Source organism: Panthera uncia, chromosome C2, assembly GCF_023721935.1.
Source record: "Panthera uncia isolate 11264 chromosome C2, Puncia_PCG_1.0, whole genome shotgun sequence".
Lineage (NCBI taxonomy): Eukaryota > Metazoa > Chordata > Mammalia > Carnivora > Felidae > Panthera > Panthera uncia.
The window spans coordinates 139,338,509-139,347,579 of NC_064810.1; the positions used below are offsets into that span (position 1 = coordinate 139,338,509).

Sequence of the window (9,071 nt, forward strand, 5' to 3'; positions counted from 1 at the left end):
GGATGCTTAACTGACTGAACCACCCAAGTGCCCCCAGGGTGTTCTATATATAGTATCATGTCATCTGCAAATAGTGACGGTTATAAATTTTCCTTTCCAATTTGGATGGCGTTTATTTCTTTTTCTTGTCTGATTGCTGCAGCTAGGACTTCCAGTGCTATGTTGAATAAAAGTAGTGAGAACGGCCATCCTTGCATTTCTAGCAGGGGGCACCTAGGCAGGGCAGGAGGAGCAATGGGCAGGTGCAGGCTGGGGAGTTCTGGGGTGTTTTGTTTTGCGCGGGGGTGCCTTCACTTGGGTTTTTTACCTGTCTCTGTGGATTGTTATACAGTTCTAGCTGATTAGTTATCAGTTTCAATCATTTTAATTTCTTCACACTTTTATTTCGATTAGAAGAGGTTAGGTCTAATATCCTGTTCCTTTACCTTACATTTCAGAAATTGTATATACTTGCCAGAGATTCTTATTTAATCTTTGCTTTTGCTTCTTCCCTTCCTGAATGCCTATGCTAAGATTGATACTACCCCAGTAAAATGGATTCCTCAAGGATTACTGCTAAAGTTAATTTGTGCATTATCATTACTTCATCTGCAGCATAGTCTGTGTGCTCTTTGATTTACAACACTCTGCATTCTATTGTTGCATCTGAAGTGATGCCTGCAAATGTTTTTATGATTTCGTTACATGAGAGATTGTAGACTAATTTTTAATTTACCTCTTAGTGTTCCCATAAGATTGTCATACTATAGAATGAAACTCAATTCTTTGTTTAATTCCAGCTGTCAACTGGGAACCAGGCAAACAATACACTACTGAAAGAGAATTAGAACATCTGCCTAGAGTCCCTTAGTTAATGGTAAGTCACTAACACAAAGTTTTTTAATAAATTGAAATTACAAGTTGCATTGCAGACCATTTATATTTCTACCCTGTGGTGCATGTAAAATATGAACCAATACACAAGAATCTGTGCCTCCACATTAATGGCCCGTATTTGTTACAAAGGGCCACCAAGCAACTTTTAATAGTACCATTTGTCCAAGGCTACTTTTCCTCTCTAAACAAAGGATGATCGTGCTTTCCAAACAAAACTCAGGATACACTGACTGAGAGAATTGTAGTTTTGAGAACAAGGAGAAAACATTATCAAAAGCATTCCAGCTCGTGTGGTCATGATAGCTCTTAAAATGATGTGTTGTGTCTTCCTACTTCTCATTCTGTTTCAGTGCAGGCTGCTGCTGCTATTTGATCTAAGTCGTTACCTGTTTCACTTCTAAGGCTAGATGTTTCCCAGATAATGATGATGTGAGTTCAAGGAAGTAGAAGCTAGGTCATTTAAGAAAACTGTAACTTTTTCTAAAAGCTAACACAGAGAAACTGCCATATATAAAAACGGAGATGAACTTTACATTAGAAAACCAATTCTAATTTTAACACATTATGATTCCAACCTGTTTGATTCTAGACTCTGTACTCTAATTCTGATGTCAAGCAGCAAAATAGGGGAAGGAAGCAAACATAACTTGACCACTCTGAGCCTTAGTTTCTTTTTCTATAAAAGAAAAGTAACAGTACCTCATGGCTTTGCTGTATACAGGGATTGAATTAGATAATGTATGGTAAAGCAATGTATACACAAAAGACAATCTATACATTTTTTTCCCTCCTTCTGTCTAGCCCCATCCTTCATGGGAGGTGATTGGTTTATGTAGATTTCAAAAACTTAGTTGTGATAGCAAAATTATAATTAAACAGATGGGATTTCCAGATGTGCCCAAATGTCAATGAAGCCAATATTTAAGCAGAGCTCTCATGGACTGAATTATAATTCCATAAGCCTCAGATAATTGAGAATTGACTGTAAAGTGAGAATCACTGTATGTTTTGCATTATGTCCCTGCATTAACAGGGACTGAAAAACTGAAGGTTTAGAGGTAAGTGAAATAGCCTGGCACCTGTAATATTTAAGGTGGAAGATAACAACGTTAACAAACAGCACAGTGCTGGTATTAATTGTTTGAGAAAGGTCTGATTTATCTCTCTGGAAAATTTCCTGCTGTTAATGGAAATTATCACCAGAGTATGGATTCTCTAAGGTGTTCAGTAATTGCTCAATTATCTCTAATGCTCCATCCTGGCCTTTTAATATAGACTGTTCCACATTTTCAGTTGTTCCAGGCTGTACCCAAATCTCAGGTATTTGCAGCAACAGGCATTATAGAGACAGTGCAAGTCAAACTCCCCAGATAATCCCAAATTTCATTTTAACTTTCAGATTCTTCCTCCACCAAACTTTTCATTAGAATATCAAAGGCAGTGGATGGGGGAAACGGTGCATTTCTGAGTCTACTAGAGGTGATAATTGTAAATGACATGGCCTCAATATTACAAGCTATAGATAGAGTTAATTTTCAAAATCATTCCTTTAACTCCAGGTACTGATTATCTACTGCTATATAATAAGCCACTCCAAAACATACAACTTAAAATAACAATTTATTATTATCTCTCATGGTTTTGTGTATCAGCCAGGCTCAGCTTGGGGTCTCACATGCAGTTGAAGTCAAACAGAGGCTGAGGTTGAAGGTTCAGTTGAGCCGGAATGTCACATGGCTAGCAGTTGATGCTGACTGCTGAGAGCTCAGCTGGGCCTCCCATGTACTTACCCATGAACTTTCCAAGTTCTCAGAGGAGTAGCCCCAGAGCGACCTTCTAAGAGGCTCAGGTGGGGGCTGCAAGGCTTCTTTTTTTAAATGTTTATTTACTTATTTTGAGAGAGAGAGAGAGAGAGAGAGAGAGAGAGAGAGAGAGAGAGAAAACCAGCAGGGGAGGGGCGGAGAGAGAGAAAAACTCCCGACGTGGGGCTTGAACTCATGAAACTGTGAGATCATGACCTGAACTGAAACCAAGAGTCAGACCCTCAACTGACTGAGCCACCCAGGTGCCCCTGCGAGGCTTCTTCTAATCTTGTCTTAGAAGTCCCAGGGTGTCACTTCTGCCACATTCTATGGGCTGAGCAGGTCACAAAGGCCACCCTCAGGTAGAGTGATGAGACTTCACTTCTTTTTTTTTTTTTTTTTTTAATTTTTTTTTTTCAACGTTTTTTTATTTATTTTTGGGACAGAGAGAGACAGAGCATGAATGGGGGAGGGGCAGAGAGAGAGGGAGACACAGAATCGGAAACAGGCTCCAGGCTCCGAGCCATCAGCCCAGAGCCTGACGCGGGGCTCGAACTCACAGACCGCAAGATCGTGACCTGGCTGAAGTCGGACGCTTAACCGACTGCGCCACCCAGGCGCCCCTTTTTTTTTTAATTTTTTTTTTTCAACGTTTTTTATTTAGAGACTTCACTTCTTGATGGGGAAATGGCAGGATCACATTGCAGAAGAGCACATTTGATGGGAGATACTGTGGTAGCCGTCTTTGGAAAATACAGTCTGCTACACTCAGTTCATCTATTCCTCTTCATCTGCCAACACAGCTCACCTGTATCAGGAATGCTTCTGGGCTCCAGCTTGTTTAGTTACTTTCTTCATTTACTTGTGAACACAGAACAAGTCACAATTACTAAAACGCATAGAGGAAGTCAGAGGGTATTAGTGTCACAAATAAATCATGTTTATTTCACAGACCAGATTTTGCATTCTTGTTCTTGGTGCCAGTGTCTTTTTTTTTTTTTATTAATTTTTTTAATGTTTATTTTTGAGGAGAGAGAGAAATAGAACATGAGCGGTGGAGGGGCAAAGAGTGAGGGAGACACAGAATCCAAAGCAGGCTCCAGGCTCTGAGCTGTCAGCACAGAGCCCAATGCAGGGCTTGAACTCATGAACCGCAAGAACATGATCTGAGCTGAAGTCAGCTGCTTCACCGACTGAGCCACCCAGGTTCCCCCTTGGTGCCAGTGTCTTGATCAATATGACATTCACAATTCTGTATTTATATCTACTTTGACCATTAAAATCCTTTAGTCTTCCTCACTTCTGCTTTGACCTTTTTGTGTTAAAAATGCTTGACTTACTCCTGATCCCTGATATCCAAGACACCTCTGTTTTCAATGTTTGGCTTTTAGACCTTTGGATTATGCCTGACAACTGCTAGCTTATGTTCTAAAGCTTCTGCCTTTACCTCTTGGCTTACAGATAATTGTCTCTGATGTAGTGGAAACCTTCACATAAGCCCCGCTTCTGCCCAGTCCTCTTCAGGCTTTAATTTTATTACCCTGATCCTGTTCGTGTCCACCTCCATCAGGTTGGAGGTATATTTATGCCTATAATCTGAATTTTTCCTTTCAGTGAAAAACAAAGGCTCCTTGCCACACAACTTTTGGTGTCAGTGCCTTAAGGCTTCCTAATGCCTTCAGTCTTTGACACCTCCTATATTCTTAGGCTGTTAGTCTCCCAGAGTTTGATGTTTCTGTATTTGAATGACTCAGGAGATATATTTTCTCTATTCTCAGTATTTAGTGTGTTTCAGCAACGATTCAACAAAAGCTTCTGTTACTCATTTAACATATTGATGGAGATACTTTTAGGAATGGAGGTAGGGGAAATCCCAAGGGTTTGTGTAAGTGTTTTAACAGACTGAAAATAACGGATGCAAATGGAACATAATTGGATAAATGCTCAGAATCTATAACCTGTACTGACTCTTCATGGGTTTCGAACCTTGGATGGGATGATAGTTAAAGTCTGTTGGTAATTAGAAACTAGGTTCCCCACCCCCCCCCCCAGGAGTTTTTATTTTGGTAGTTTCGTATTAAATTTCTTTATACTTGCATCATCTAAAGTCTCTATTTTGTATAGATAGAAATTATTATTTTTTTTTTTTTAATTTTTTTTTTTCAACTTTTTTTATTTATTTTTGGGACAGAGAGAGACAGAGCATGAACGGGGGAGGGGCAGAGAGAGGGAGACACAGAATCGGAAACAGGCTCCAGGCTCTGAGCCATCAGCCCAGAGCCTGACGCGGGGCTCGAACTCACGGACCGCGAGATCGTGACCTGGCTGAAGTCGGACGCTTAACCGACTGCGCCACCCAGGCGCCCCTAGATAGAAATTATTGTGTAGAATGTCTTTTCTACTTTGGGAAAACTGGAAATGTTTTACTTTATTAGATAACAGTTTTATTGACCTTCTTTTAATTTTACATTAAATTTTAAAGGTTTTTTTTTTTTTTTTTTTAATTTATCATCTGTCACGTCTTAGTCCATAGTAGGAGTCTGTGAAAATGTTGGTGAGGAGCATCGTTAAGACAAATAGTCCTTGCCCTCAGTGATTTTTGGTGCAATATAAAGGGTAATATGCTTATCCAAATAGTCAGGATACAAGCACTGTATTGATGTTTGTTATTGAGAAATACAATTTTTGTTAGGTGCTTTGAGAAATAAGCTGTAATTTGCTGGGGACGACGGGGACTAAAAAGCGCATTCCAAGTGGAAAGAATGGCTTGAATAAAGGTAGAGAGGCAGGTCCATACAGGTCCTTTTAGAAGAATGGTAACTAGATGGGTTTTGATAGGATAAAAGATAAATTTAGGGAAATAATGGGCTATATTAGATTTGAGCCATTTGGAAATGGCTTTGAATGTGTTAATTGAGGGCATCTGTATTATTCTGTAGGCAGTAATGGCTACTGAAAAATTTTCTGCCACGTTAGGCCACTTGTCCAATTAACTCAAATTGGGAAAGGTATTCACAGTGCATTTGCGGTGGGGAGCTTCAGGAGTTCCAAAGAGTAGTGGCAGAATTGGCTTGCTGAAATCTTGCAGTGTTATAGCACGTATGGTTTGGCCTTGATGGCAGTGAAGGATGCTGGGAGATTGAGCTAGTAGGAAAGGGTAGGAATCGAGAAAACTTAGGTCTAGGTGAACTAATGTGGAAATAGAGCTGGCCTTGAGAGAAAGGTCCACAGCCTGAATATCAGAGAACAAAGGGAAGTGTCAATGAATGTCTTGATCCTAGAATGCCTTACTTCTAGAAAACTTCAAACAGCATGAAAACAGAGTCAATTGGGAGGCACCACCTTATTCTTGGTAGGTTTATCCAATTTGAAATAGGACCCCAAGCAGAGGCTGTAGATATAGAATCAGTCTTCAACTAGTGGTGGAAAATTCTAGTAAGGATCAGTTCATTTGAAGAGTTCTAACTAAAAGGTAGAGTTCAGGCACATGCCGCATGGTGGTTAAGTGTTGGGATTTTGCAGTCAGGTGACCTAGGTTCAAATATTAATTGAGCCATTTTTTTAGCTGTTGAATCTTGGGCATATTCCTTCACCTTTCTGAATTTTGTTTCTCTTTTCTGTTAATGGAGAAAGTGTCCATGTCATAGATTTATTGTGAGGATTAGATGATATAATTTCACACAGTGCCTGGCACATTCCAAGCATTCAGTAAATGTTTAGCGTGCTGGCTTGTCTGCTGTCGAATCGGCATCAGTACTACCCCCTTGAAAGTTCTCTGCATGCTGTAGGAGAAGCTGGAGATTGCACTTCCCATACTCTCCTTCTGTCTTTAAATCTTGGTTATGGTGTTTCCAAGAGAAACACTTGGGTGAGATTTGGAAGGTAAGAGAAGAAAGCCCCAGTCTTTGGAGGCTGTGCAGCTGGAAACATGGACAGAGAAATTCCTAGAGCTTTCCAGCGAGCCCTGAAGAACCACGCACATTAGTGCTGCAGGCTGAGGTGGCTGGTGGTAGCTTTGCCAGCCCTCTCCCACCTGTCTCTTCTAGCAGGTGTGTTAACTTCTAAATCCCTGTATTAAAATACTTCTACCAGGAATACACAGAGTAGCTTCTGTTTTTCCTACTCAACCTTGGTATAAGTAGCTATTGTTGTTACTAATCCTGCAAGGTAGGGCTCGTGCTCCAGAAAGGGAAAGTGGAGGACAAATTAGGAAACCAGGGTGGAAGCTTATTCGCAGGTCAGATGCTGGAGCAATGGGCCTAATGTTGGTGGACAAGGAGCTCCTCAATGCTCCTTTCAGCCCAGGCACCAAATGAACTATAACCATAGCTTGGGTACTGGCTGATGGACGGTAGCACGGTAAGGACTGTAGTATGGTTGTCCAGAGGCTGACAACCTCTTGTCAGCCTCTCGCCTTGTCCAGAGGCAAGAGAAGGAAGTTTACTTAAGACAATGGGAAGCATTTGAAACAGAGGACCAGGCTATGGCAAAAAAAAAAGCAAGGACAGGAATGTGGGGGAAAGGTATCAAATCCTGGAGGAGCCTCCAAGTAAGTGTCAACATTGGGGTCAAGAATCAGAAACATCACAAATGGAATAGGAAAACAGGAAGCTTTGTGCTTAGGGAGGTGGGGCTGGAAAATAGCTAACAGTGCCAGCATGCATGTGATGTTTCTTCTCATGGGGTGGGGGTGGGGGGTGCTGTGATGTGTATATGGAACACCTAAAGTCTAGGGACCAAGTGTGGAGTGGATTGGAAAGCCACATTGTTTAGGGCAGTAAGATGAAACATAGAGCCTGCTGGATGATGTTTCTTAGACTAATCGTACCCTGGAAACCTTGATGAGAACTGACTCAGGGCTGGGTAGGGCTTGCAGGGCCCCTGTACCGGGGTGGGATGAGTTAAGGCAAGGACCAGCACGCAGCAGATCCAGGGCTCAGGCTTTGTGACGGCCGGTTAGGGGATCCTTCTGTGGCTCCACAGATGTTGGAACACATCTATTGAAGGAATATAAAATAAAACTTGAAATTATGTAGGTTACTTGTCACTTTTCATAGACGGCACCACAAAATTTATCGATTGCATTTCTAAGAAAATAGCATCTCATTTTGTGCTTCTCCTCAGCATTTTCTAGTGTAATGCTCAGAGAATCATCCATAGACATTTTTCACCGAACACAGACTCTGAATTTATTATAAAATGTCATTCATTTTTATTTTAAAGATGACACTTGCCCAGAAGGTCTAACAATTTTTACCGCTACTCTTTGTGAATCTGAGAGTTCTGTTTTCTTTCAACTAACTGACTTTTAGTCAATTAGCTTTCTTGTGGAGTTTTCCAATAAACATTATTGGAAAAATATTTTTTATATTTATATTTTTATATTTACATAAAAAAAAGAGGCTTGTATGAGTGACTCAGCATCAATATCTTCCACATTTACTTTTGTTCTTTTCTTTGAAGAAATAGGTGTTGTGCCTCTCCTTAATGCCAGTGCTCTCTCCCTACTCCCCAGAGATATACACCATGCTTAAGTTGGTCATTAGCTTTTATGCAGCTTTCATTTAAAAAAAAAAAAAATATATATATATATATATATATATATATATATATATATCTGTGCAAAATACTATTTTGTTTTGAAACAAATTAGATCAAACTGTTCTACAACCAGATTTTTTCCTCTCAACTTTGTTTGCCAGATTTATATATTACGGTACCTTTAGCTCCTGGTCATTTATTTGTCCCACTTCGTGGTATTCCATATTACTGAACAATGACTTGTTCATTTTCCTTTTATGGGTATTTAGATGGTCTCTGTCTTACATTTTTTAAATACTATTATGAGCCATATTGCAATGAGAGACCATGTACGTGTATATGGAACAGCTAAACTTCAGGGACCAAGCGCGGGGTGGGTTGGGAAGTACATGCACACACACCTGTCTTTTGTCTCTTCTTGTGCATATATGTATGAGAGTTTCAGTGCATATATCTAGGGAATTGCTCAATAAGAGAAATCACATCTGCAGTTTTATTAGATGTCGCCAAATTACTTTTCGAGTCATTACACCATTTTCTCTTCTACCAGCAGTGTGTGTATGAGAATTCCTGTTTTTCTTCTTACTCTCTAACACCTGGTATTTTCAGACTTGTTACTTTCTGCTGGTTTGATGGGTGTGAAATAGTCTCCTCTTGATGTTTTAATTTGAATTGCCTTCACTACTAGTGAGGCTGAGTGCCCTTTCAAATATATGGTTCTGTTCATTTTCTTTGGTGCCGGGTAGTTTGTCTCTTATTGATTTAGAACACTTCCTTTGATATTCTGGATATTGATCTTTTATGGGTTATATATATATATATATATATATATATATATATATATTTTTTTTT

The 9,071-nt window shown here is 40.0% G+C and overlaps 1 long non-coding RNA gene across 2 annotated transcripts in view; it reads left to right on the forward strand.

Moving 5' to 3' along the window:
* The first annotated feature begins 778 nt into the window (after positions 1 to 778).
* LOC125921373 (uncharacterized) overlaps positions 779 to 9,071 on the forward strand; it is a 254,986-nt gene continuing 246,693 nt past the window's right edge. For both annotated transcript variants that reach the window (XR_007457396.1, XR_007457397.1), the window contains exon 1: positions 779 to 856. This is a non-coding gene — a long non-coding RNA (uncharacterized LOC125921373). The remainder of the gene's footprint in view (positions 857 to 9,071) is intronic.